The sequence below is a fragment of the Vombatus ursinus genome, unplaced genomic scaffold (genome assembly GCF_900497805.2).
Source record: "Vombatus ursinus unplaced genomic scaffold, bare-nosed wombat genome assembly UNPS02014775.1, whole genome shotgun sequence".
In the NCBI taxonomy this organism is placed as follows: Eukaryota; Metazoa; Chordata; class Mammalia; order Diprotodontia; family Vombatidae; genus Vombatus; species Vombatus ursinus.
This window is the reverse complement of record NW_020954553.1, coordinates 8,112,144-8,121,782: the sequence shown is the minus strand read 5'-3', so window position 1 is coordinate 8,121,782 and position 9,639 is coordinate 8,112,144. Positions and strand designations below refer to the sequence as shown.

Below are 9,639 nucleotides of genomic sequence, written 5' to 3'. Positions count from 1 at the left end.
CAATAGTAGTAATAGCAGCAGCAGCAGCAATAGTAGCAGCAGTAGCAGCAGCAGCAGCAGCAGTAGCAGCAGCAGCAGTAGCTTTAATGGAACGTAATATTGCAAATATAGTCTGATTAGGGTAGACTACAGTGAGTAGACTAATCCAGCTGGTGCCCCTAGGGCTTTAGTGACTACCTTATCATACTGTTGTGGAATCATTGAATTTTTCACTCCATTAAAACTCCCAGATTGCTGCTGTCTAGTCACACCTCCTCCATCTTACATGTACAGTGTTCATTGTTTGAATCTAAGTGTTAGACTCTACATATATCTGTATTAAATTTCATCTTAATTAGGTTTGGCCCAATGTTCCAGTCTGTGAATACTTCGCTTTTGATCCTGACTCTCCTCCAGTGAGTTAGCTGGCCCTCTCAGCTAGCTTTGTGTCATCTGTAGATTTAACAATCATGTCTGCTACACCTTTATCTAATTCATTCATAATGGATTTTTTTCATTCTCAGTATCAACTAAAGTAAGGATTTTCATATACGCAATAAAACAGAAAAAAGAAGGTTATACATGAAACCTTGAGCTCTAGTATTTACAGCCTGCTTTTCTTTTTAAGTGTATAATCATTGATTAAAAAAGACTAAATGGCATAGGTGCAAATACAGATCCCTGAGTTTCTCTGCTGGAGATCTTTCCAATTAACATTGACCTATTAATGACTATTTGTACAAGATTGTGCCAAACATTTGTATTCATCCTCTCTTACCTGCCCTTGCATCTAGCTAGTATATATGCATTTTTGAAATGTTATATTGGTTGATAAATTCCCAGCATTATCCTTATTTGTCTTTTTTTTTTTTAAAGTAACTTTTATTCCTTTTTGGAATTTTCTTTTCATGTCATCACAATTTCATCAAAAGTTTCTGATCTATCCAGATAGTTTCCATAAGATAGAACCTGATGGTGGGCATCCTTCTGCTTCCCAGCCCCCTTTTATAGCACTGATTTGTATCCTTCACACACATTAGGGAATACTTAGAAATATTAGTCTTTTGAGTCAGAAGACCTGGAGCTCAACCACTATGCTTACATTCTCATAAAGCTGTTGTACAAAAAACACTTTGTAAACATTACACTGTATCATATGTAAAATTCAAAGACTTGTTGCGGTGAAGCCCTTTCTCTTGAGCTTTTCAGGATATTTCTTGTATATCTGTGTAGGAAAGGAATGTGGTGGTGGATTTGAAGTCTGGGGACCTGAAATAGAATCCTAGTTCAGCTATTTACTGCCATCATGGTATTTTACCGCTGTGGTAAATAAAAGTCTCTAAGCCTCTTTCCTCACCTATAAAATGAGGGGCTTGGGCTAGAAGATTTCTAAATTCCCTCTGAGCTCTAAATGCTATGGTCCTATTAGTAGAGGTATCAGTCATTCTCAATTCATGGAAGACAGGATTTGATTTGGACTTGAAAGATAAACAGGCAAGGAAGAAGGGAGGGCATTCTGAGTAAGAGGAAAAACGTGAAAAGAGACAAGAATAACTTTGTCCAAGGACAAACATAACTGGGACTGAGGATGAAGTCTTGTGATTTCAGTTCCATGCCCATGAAATCTGGGGTTTTCTGTTGGATCATTTGTGAACATGGAATGACATAGTAGATGACAACAGGACAAACCAAGGTGCGAGCCATGTGTATGGCTATTGTTTCCTTGTTTTGGTGGGAAGCATGTCCACTGACCTGATACAAGTGGTCCCTTCCCTTCAGAAGAAGCCTTTTTCCTCCTTTGGATTGGCATCACAGCCAGGAAAAACCCGAAGCTATTGAGACCTTAAACACCCTGTAAAAGCCTAGAGTCCAAGATGTTTAAACATTGTTTGCAAAGCCAGAAGGCAGTTTAGAAGTTATGGGCTAGAGATTGAGTATCATCTTGGATCAAGACTTCATCCTGTTAACCAGAATCATTTTTCTGTTGCATAGATCTGGTATGGCACATCAGCTCAATATTCTTAAGGGGATTCTTTTGCCTTCACATTAAAGAGCACATTCAAGACCCCTCTGCACCTTGGCACTGTTCTACTTTGCCTGTCTTTCCATGTTTCTGTTCTCCAGGTACTCTACCCTCCAGCTGAATTGTTCTATTTTCTGTCACCCTTCACACTCCCACACCTGGGCTAATTATGCCTAGCATGGCTCCTTGCCTATAGAATTCCTTTAAAAGACACCCCAAATTATTCTACTTCCTATATGAAGCCCTCCCTGTTTCTTGTCCCTCCCTCCTAAGATCTCATAGGATTGTGTACTTCTAATGAAATTTATCCTGTAGTCTTGTCTTATGGTTATTGGTGCTTGTATCTATCCTTCTAGATTGTAATAAGTTTGAGGAATGCTTGAGAAGGCCAAGCTTTTTTATCTTACATTGTGGTCTGCACTCCCAGACACTTAAAATTTTGTGAATGATGGAGACTGAGCCTGTGGTAAAGGAAATGCCTTGGTGAGGAAATTCCCTTCTCTGTAACCTAACTAGAGTGTTGGAGTTACCTAGAACCCTGAGAAGTTAATTGACTTGCCCGAAGTCACACAACTACTATATGACCAAGACAGGACTTGAACCCAGTTCTTTCTGGCTTTGGGATTGTCTCTTTCCACTAAGCCATCCTACCTCTTTTGTTTAACTAATTAATGTTATATGGACTGGATGAAGCTCTGGTGCATTGTGTAGCTTTACAATCTGACAGCATCCATCCTTTAAAGATTTCAGCCTGGCAATAGTAAGGGCAGAAAGCCAGATGCCCCTCATCCCCCACCTGCCATTTAATTGCTAGAGGTTTTCTCATTTACATAAAGCCATATTTCCTTAAGGTATTTTTTTTTCCCCAAAGGACTAGTCACTTTAATGGGTAAACAAACCCTTTTGAAGAGAAAGATAACTAGATATATGAGGTGATAACCTCAGAGCCATGACCCTTCCAGCCCCAGAAGCTCTCGTGGAGCTATGCTCTGGGAAGTCCTGGTTATGGTTCTTTACGTGTTACTGTGGAGACGGTTCTGGTGCAGTAAAGAACTGGATTTAGAATCAGAGGACACAAGTTTGAATCTTGGCCTCATGCCAAGCCTGTGTGACCTTGGGCAAGTCACTTTTCTTTCTTTTGGGCCTTGGTTTCCTCATCTCTAAAATGAGCAATTGAATTTGATAATTTCTTGGCATCTTCTGTATCTTGATCTTATATTTTTGCTTTTGTTATAACCGTTCTTTCTTGATTAGTCATCCATAAATTTATACCAAGTATTCTTTTTTTATGGTAATTTTTATTTTTTTGTTTTCAACATTTACTTCCACAAGATTTTAAGTTCCAAATTTTCACCCCATCTCGCCCCCCCCCCCCCCCCCCCCGATGGCATGCATTCTAAATACCCCTTCCCCTGGTCTGCTTTCCCTTCTATCTCTCCCCTCCCTTCTCTTATCCCTTTCCCCTTCAATTTTCCTGTAGGGCAGAATGGATTTCTGTACCCCATTTGCTGTATTTCTTATTTCCCAGTTGCATGTGAAAACATTTTTTTTTAAACATGTGTTTTTAAAACTTTGGGTTCCAAATCCCTTCCTCCCTCCCCACCCACCCTCATTGATAAGGCAAGCAACTAAATATAGGTTATATATGTACAGTTATGCAAAACACTTCCATAGTAGACATGCTGTGAAAAACTAACTCTATTTCCCTTAATCCTATCCCGCCCACCCATTTATTCTATTCTTTCTTTTGACCCTGACCCTCCTCAGAAGTATTTGCTTCTGATTACTCCCTTTCCCAATCTGCCCTCCTCTCTGTCATTCCCCTACTCTCTTGTCCCCTTCCCCCCCTGTTTTCCTGTAGGGTAAGACAGATTTCCACACCCAATTGAGTGTGTATGTTATTCCCTCCTTAAGTCAAATCCTATGAGAATAAGATTCACTCATTCCCTCTCACCTTCCCCCATTTCCCCTCCACTGTAAGAGCCTTTTCTTTTCTGTTTTTTTTTTTTGTGGGATAATTTACCCCATTCTACCTCTCCCTTTCTCCTTCTCCTAGTAAATTCCTCTCTCATCCCTTAATTTTATTCTCCAGATATGACCCCTTCATTTTCAACTCACCCTGTGCCCTCTATCTATCTATATCTATATATACATACATATAATTTTTTCCCCTCCAACTGCCCTAATACTGACAAAGGTCTCATGAGTTACAAATATCATCTTTCTATGCAGGAATGTAAACAGTTTAACCTTAATAAGTCTCTTATGATTTTCTCTTTCCTGTTTACCTCTTCATGTTCCACTCAAGTCTTGTATTGGAAAATCAAATTTTCTATTCAACTCTGGTCTTTTCATCAAGAATGCTTGAAAGCCCTCTATTTCACTGAATGACCATTTTTTCCCTGCAGGATCATACTCAGTTTTACTGGGTAGGTGATTCTTGGTTGTAATCCTATCTCCTTTGCTCTGCGGAATATTATATTCCATGTCCTGCGGTCCCTTAATGTAGAAGCAGCTAAATCTTGTGTTATTCTGGTTGTATTTCCACAATACTTGAATTGTTTCTTTCTGGCTGCTTATAATATTTTATCCTTGACCTGGGAACTCTGGAATTTGGCTACAATATTCCTAGGAGTTTTCCTTTGGGGATCTCTTTCAGGAGGAGATTGGTGGATTCTTTCAATTTCTATTTTGCTGTCTGGTTCTAAAATATCAGGACAGTTTTCCTTGATAATTTCTTGAAAGATGATGTCTAGGCTCTTTTTTTGATCATGGCTCTCAGATAGTCCAATAATTTTTAAATTCTCTCTCCTGGATCTATTTTCCAGGTCAGTTGTTTTTCCAATGAGATATTTCACATTGTTTTCTAGTTTTTCATTCTTTTGGATTTGTTTTCCAGTGTCTTGATTTCTCATAAAGTCACTAGCTTTCAATTGCACTATTCTAATTTTTAAAGAAGTGTTTTCCTCAGTAATCTTTTGGACTTCCTTTTCCATTTGGCCAATTTTGCTTTTTAGGGCATTCTTCTCCTCATTGGCTTTTTGGACCTCTTTTACCATTTGGGTTAGGCTATTTTTCAAGGTGTTATTTTCTTTAGTATTTTTTTGGGTGTCCTTTAGCAAGCTGTTGACTTGTTTTTCATGATTTTCTTGCATCACTCTCAGTTTTTCCTCTACTTCTCTTACTTGCTTCTCAAAATCCCTTTTGAGCTCTTCAAGGCCTGAGACTGATTCATATTTTTCTTGGAGGCTTTGGATGTAGGAGCTTTGACTTTGTTGTCTTCTTCTGGTTGTATGTTTTGATCTTCTTTGTCACCAAAGTAAGATTATATGGTCTGACTCTTTTTGCGCTGCTTACTCATGATCCCGGCCAGTTACTTGAGTTTTAAACTCTTTAAGGTAGAAGTCTGCTTCCAATGTGAAGAGTGTACTGTCCCAAGCTTTGGGGGTTTGTACAGCTGTTTTCAGAGGTACTTCTAGGGACCTGTAAATTTTCAGTTCTTTCAAGGTGGTATGATAAGGGGTGAAGTGTTTTCTCTCCACCGTCACAAGCAGCTCCATCACACCAGCGTTCCTCCTCGCCCCAGGACCACCCCTCAGAACTGTGACCCAGATCCAAGCACCGGTAAAGAAAGAGATTCCTGCCTCAACATTGGCAAAAAGTCCCTGCAATCCCCCTCTGATCAGCCACTCTATTTCCCCTCAGTCTGTGGGCCAGAACCTCAGGAAAAAGCTGCGGTCCCGGGCTGCGGTCCCGGGCCGCGCTCGAGACTTACGGCTGAGACCTAGCTCCTCTCTCACCGCAGTCACAGACTTTTCCCACTGACCTTCTAAGTTGTCCTTGGCGTTGGTGGTTTGAGAAGTCTGGAAACAGCCACAGCTGCCCGAGATTCAGTCTTCTGAGGCCTGCTCCAGGGTCATTCTAGCCTGCGCACCCACACCAAACTGCGCTCCTCTCCCAGCCAGGAACGATACACCTTTCCAATCAACCATCCAGGCTGTCTTTGGCTGGAAATTTGTTTCACTCTGTCTTTTTGTGGGTTCTGCTGCTTTAGAATTTGTTTAGAACCATTTTTTTAGGTATTTGGAGGGCTTTGGGAGAGAGCTCAAGACAGTCACTGCTTTCACTCGGCCATCTTGGCTCTGCCCCCCTCACCCTATACCGAGTATTCTTAACTTTTTTGCATCACTATATCCCTTTGGAAGTCTGGTGAAGCCTATGGGTAGTGTCTCAGAATAATGTTTTTAAATGCAAATACATTTAAGTAAAATATATGAGATTGCAAAGGAAATCAGTTATATTGAAACACAGTTATCACAGTATTTTAAAAACAAACTCATGGACCTCAGGTTAAGAAACTCTTCTATAAATTCTAGGGACTTATGAAAAATGCTATCCACCAAGGGCAGCTGGGTGGCCCAGTGGATAGAGCACTGGCCCTGGAGTCAGGAGAACCTGAGTTCAAATCCAGACTCAGACATATGACTCTTGCTGGCTGTGTGACCCTGGGCAAGTCACTTACCCCCATTGCCTAGCAAAATTTAAAAAACAAAAACAAAACTGCTGTCCATCTCCAGAGAAAGAACTGATGGGAGTCAGAATGCAGATCGAAGCATGCTTTTTAAACTTTCTTTATTTTTCTTCTTGTTTTTTGGTTAGTGTTTTCTTTTGCAACATCACTAATATGGAAATTTGTTTTACATGACTGTATATGAATAATCAGTATCAAATTGCTTGCCTTCTCAAGGAGGGAGTAGGGGAGGGAGAGAATTTGGAACTCAAAATTTAAAAATAAGAATGTTAAAAAAATTTGCTTGTAATTAAGAAAAAATAAAATAAGAAGAAAAAAAGAAATTCTGCTATAACTTTTCTCCTTTTACAAATATTTTCAACTTTTGTCTTCTGGGAGTCCATATATTTCCTTTTTTTTTTTTTTGAAGTGGACATTGTATTGGTACCTGAGACAATGAGAAGAGGAAGCAGAAGAAATCTTTTTAAAAATAAGAAGCTTTGTTTGGAGGTAAATGGAGACGGCACTTGTTAGCCTGAGTATCTCTGGAATATGAGGATGAAATCATCTTTTTCTAATTTTGCTTTCAGAACCGGGGCTGCTGCCTTTTATCTTGGAGGGGACCCTGGCTTAGGCTGTGTAAGAAAACATAGGCTCAGGATGATCCTGCCAAGTTGGAAAGGCTCAAAGCACAGTCCAGGCAGCAGGTGTACCTGAACTAGTCCTCAGCAAAACTAAGAGCATATTATCAGCAGAAGGGTGGCCCCTAAGCAAAGGCTTGCTGTGGCCACAAAATTCATGAAATGGGTTAAACGTAATAAATTGTTCCTTTTGTTCTATTAAGGATCCCTACTCTTTCTTCAGTGACAGTGAGGAAAAAAATAGTGGGGAAGGTCCCCAAAGGATGCTTAAAGGCATTTTAGACCCTCTGCAAATATTCCTGTAACTGTAGGCCTTTTAAATGTAGGTTGTCTGTCCAAGTGGTTATGCTCTGAAGAAATGAATCATATCCACTCTGTGACAAACCAGGGTTACATTTTGCCTCAGTTGGTTATAACAAGTTAGATGCAAGCCATTTATTGAGGATGGTTATAGTAATTTTTTGATGGAAAGAAATTTTAAAATCTCATCATAGGCCATATCTAGTCTTAACCTTAAGCAACATGGTATTGCATAAAGAGCAGTTACGAGAACTGGGTTCAGATCCCAGAGCTACTACTTCACATCTGTGTGGCCCTGAACACCTTAACCTCTTGGTCTTCAATTTCCTCATCTATAAAATTAGACAGTTGGATTCAGTGGCCCCTAAGGTCCCTTCCAGCTCTCAATCTATGATCTATAAAACAAAAAGGTTGGATTAGATGAGCTCTAAGATCTCCTTTACTTCTAATTCCAAAGACTAGATGAACTCCATATATGGGAAATTGGGGGGGGGGAGGCAGGTGGTGCAGTTCTACTTCTGGTCCATCAAAACCATCATTACCTATTTCCCTGGTGGCCTTTACACATAGCCAGGGTTGGGGAGAGAATGGGAAGGAACAGGCAGTTTTTAGCCACTCGTCCAAGGACAGAGAAGGTAGAAACACTCTCGATTTCATGAACAGGAAAGGGAGAGTTACCCAAATCTTGGGCTTTCTGTAAAATGGGTCACAGCAAGTCAATGCTAACTGTAGATAGCATCTATTGTCTACTGGAAGGTTTTTTTTTTTTTTTTTTTTTTTTTTTTGGTGAGGCATTCTGGGTTAAGTGACTTGCCCAAGCTTACACAGCTAGTACGTGTCAAGTGTTTGGTCTGAGGCCGGATTTGAACTCAGGTCCTCCTGACTTCAGGACTGGTGCTGTATCCACTGTGCCACCTAGCTGCCCCTCCACTGGAAGTTTCAGAACCTCTTCTTGCCAGTCAGTGCAACTTAATTGAGCAGAGAGAGTTGGGTAAATGGGTTGGGCTTGGGGAGTGGGGACAGTTCAGACAGGTGGCTCCTCAGGTGAGCCCCTTTCCCCTCCTTCCTATTTTGGAAAAGCCCCAGGTGCTCAGTTCTGGAGGTGGGCCTAAATGCTCATGGGCATTTAAAACCCTTGGGGTCCTCCGCTTTCATCTCTTTAGCCCAGAGAATAGCCACAGGAGACAGAAGCTCTTGTTCTTTCTATGGGAGGCAACATGGAATAGATGTGGGAAGACCAGTTAGGACACTGTTCAGTAGTCCAGGTGAGAGGTGATGAGGGCCTGACCTGGGGGTTTAGTGGGAGGACTGGATGTTGAGGACTGTAGATGGAAAGTGGGGGGGTTGTGTTTATCCTGGAGATAACTGAAGGAAGTGTTTCAAGGGGCTTCTTGTAGATGGGGTAGCGGAGTGTTTAAAGCAAGTTAGATTTAGGCTTAATCGAAGGAAAACCTTCCCGAAATCTTATCTGAAATTAGGATGGGCTGCCTTAGAAAGCAGGGAGTTCCACTTGAGATGCCCAGGTGAGGTGACATTTGTAAAATGCTTAGCACAGTACCTCAGATATGAGTAGATGCTTAATAAATACTTGTTCGTTTCCTTTCCACTTCAGTAGAGGTCTTCAGACAAAGATTGGATAACCACTGGAGTGTTGTGGAGGAATTGTGGGTTTAGGAACAGAATGGACCTTTGCCTCCAGTTCACTGTCTGTACCTCCTATATGCATAATTGTTTGCATTCTATCTTCCTGATTAGAATATGAACTCTTTGAGGGCAGAGACTATTTTCATTTGGTGTACTTTATTATGTTTCAGATGTTGGGGATACTTTATGCTTATTTAGCACAGTGTATAGCATGTAGTAAGCTCTTAATAAATGCTTGTTGACTTCAGGGTCCTCAGCTGAAGCCCATGGAATTGAAGTGAGTTGTCCAAGGTATATTGATCAGGTACAGATGAACCTCGATAACCCTTTCCATCCTTTCTGATTCTCCAGTTGTGTGGTTTCTTTGATGGTTTATGCCTGAAGTATACTTCTTCCACATTTTGAGGAAGCCCTCCTTCCTTATTCCTTCCTTCCTTCCTTATTTCTTCCTTCCTCTCAGCTATAATCAGTGAGTCAGTAGGAATTTGTTAAGCACCTTCTATGTGGTAGGCACAGTTAGACTCAGAAGATAGAAAGAGAAA

At 40.8% G+C, this 9,639-nt stretch overlaps 1 protein-coding gene across 8 annotated transcripts in view; it reads left to right on the top strand.

Annotated features, from left to right (window-relative positions):
* Nucleotides 1-9,639, top strand: part of KPNA6 (karyopherin subunit alpha 6) — a 59,268-nt gene that overhangs the window by 28,768 nt on the left and 20,861 nt on the right. Inside the window, exon 2 of one of the 8 annotated variants that reach the window (XM_027864485.1) lies at nucleotides 6,943-7,022. The exons of the other annotated variants lie outside the window; for them this stretch is intronic. The gene's annotated coding sequence lies outside the window, so the exon portion shown is untranslated. The remainder of the gene's footprint in view (nucleotides 1-6,942; nucleotides 7,023-9,639) is intronic. 8 annotated transcript variants of the gene reach the window in all.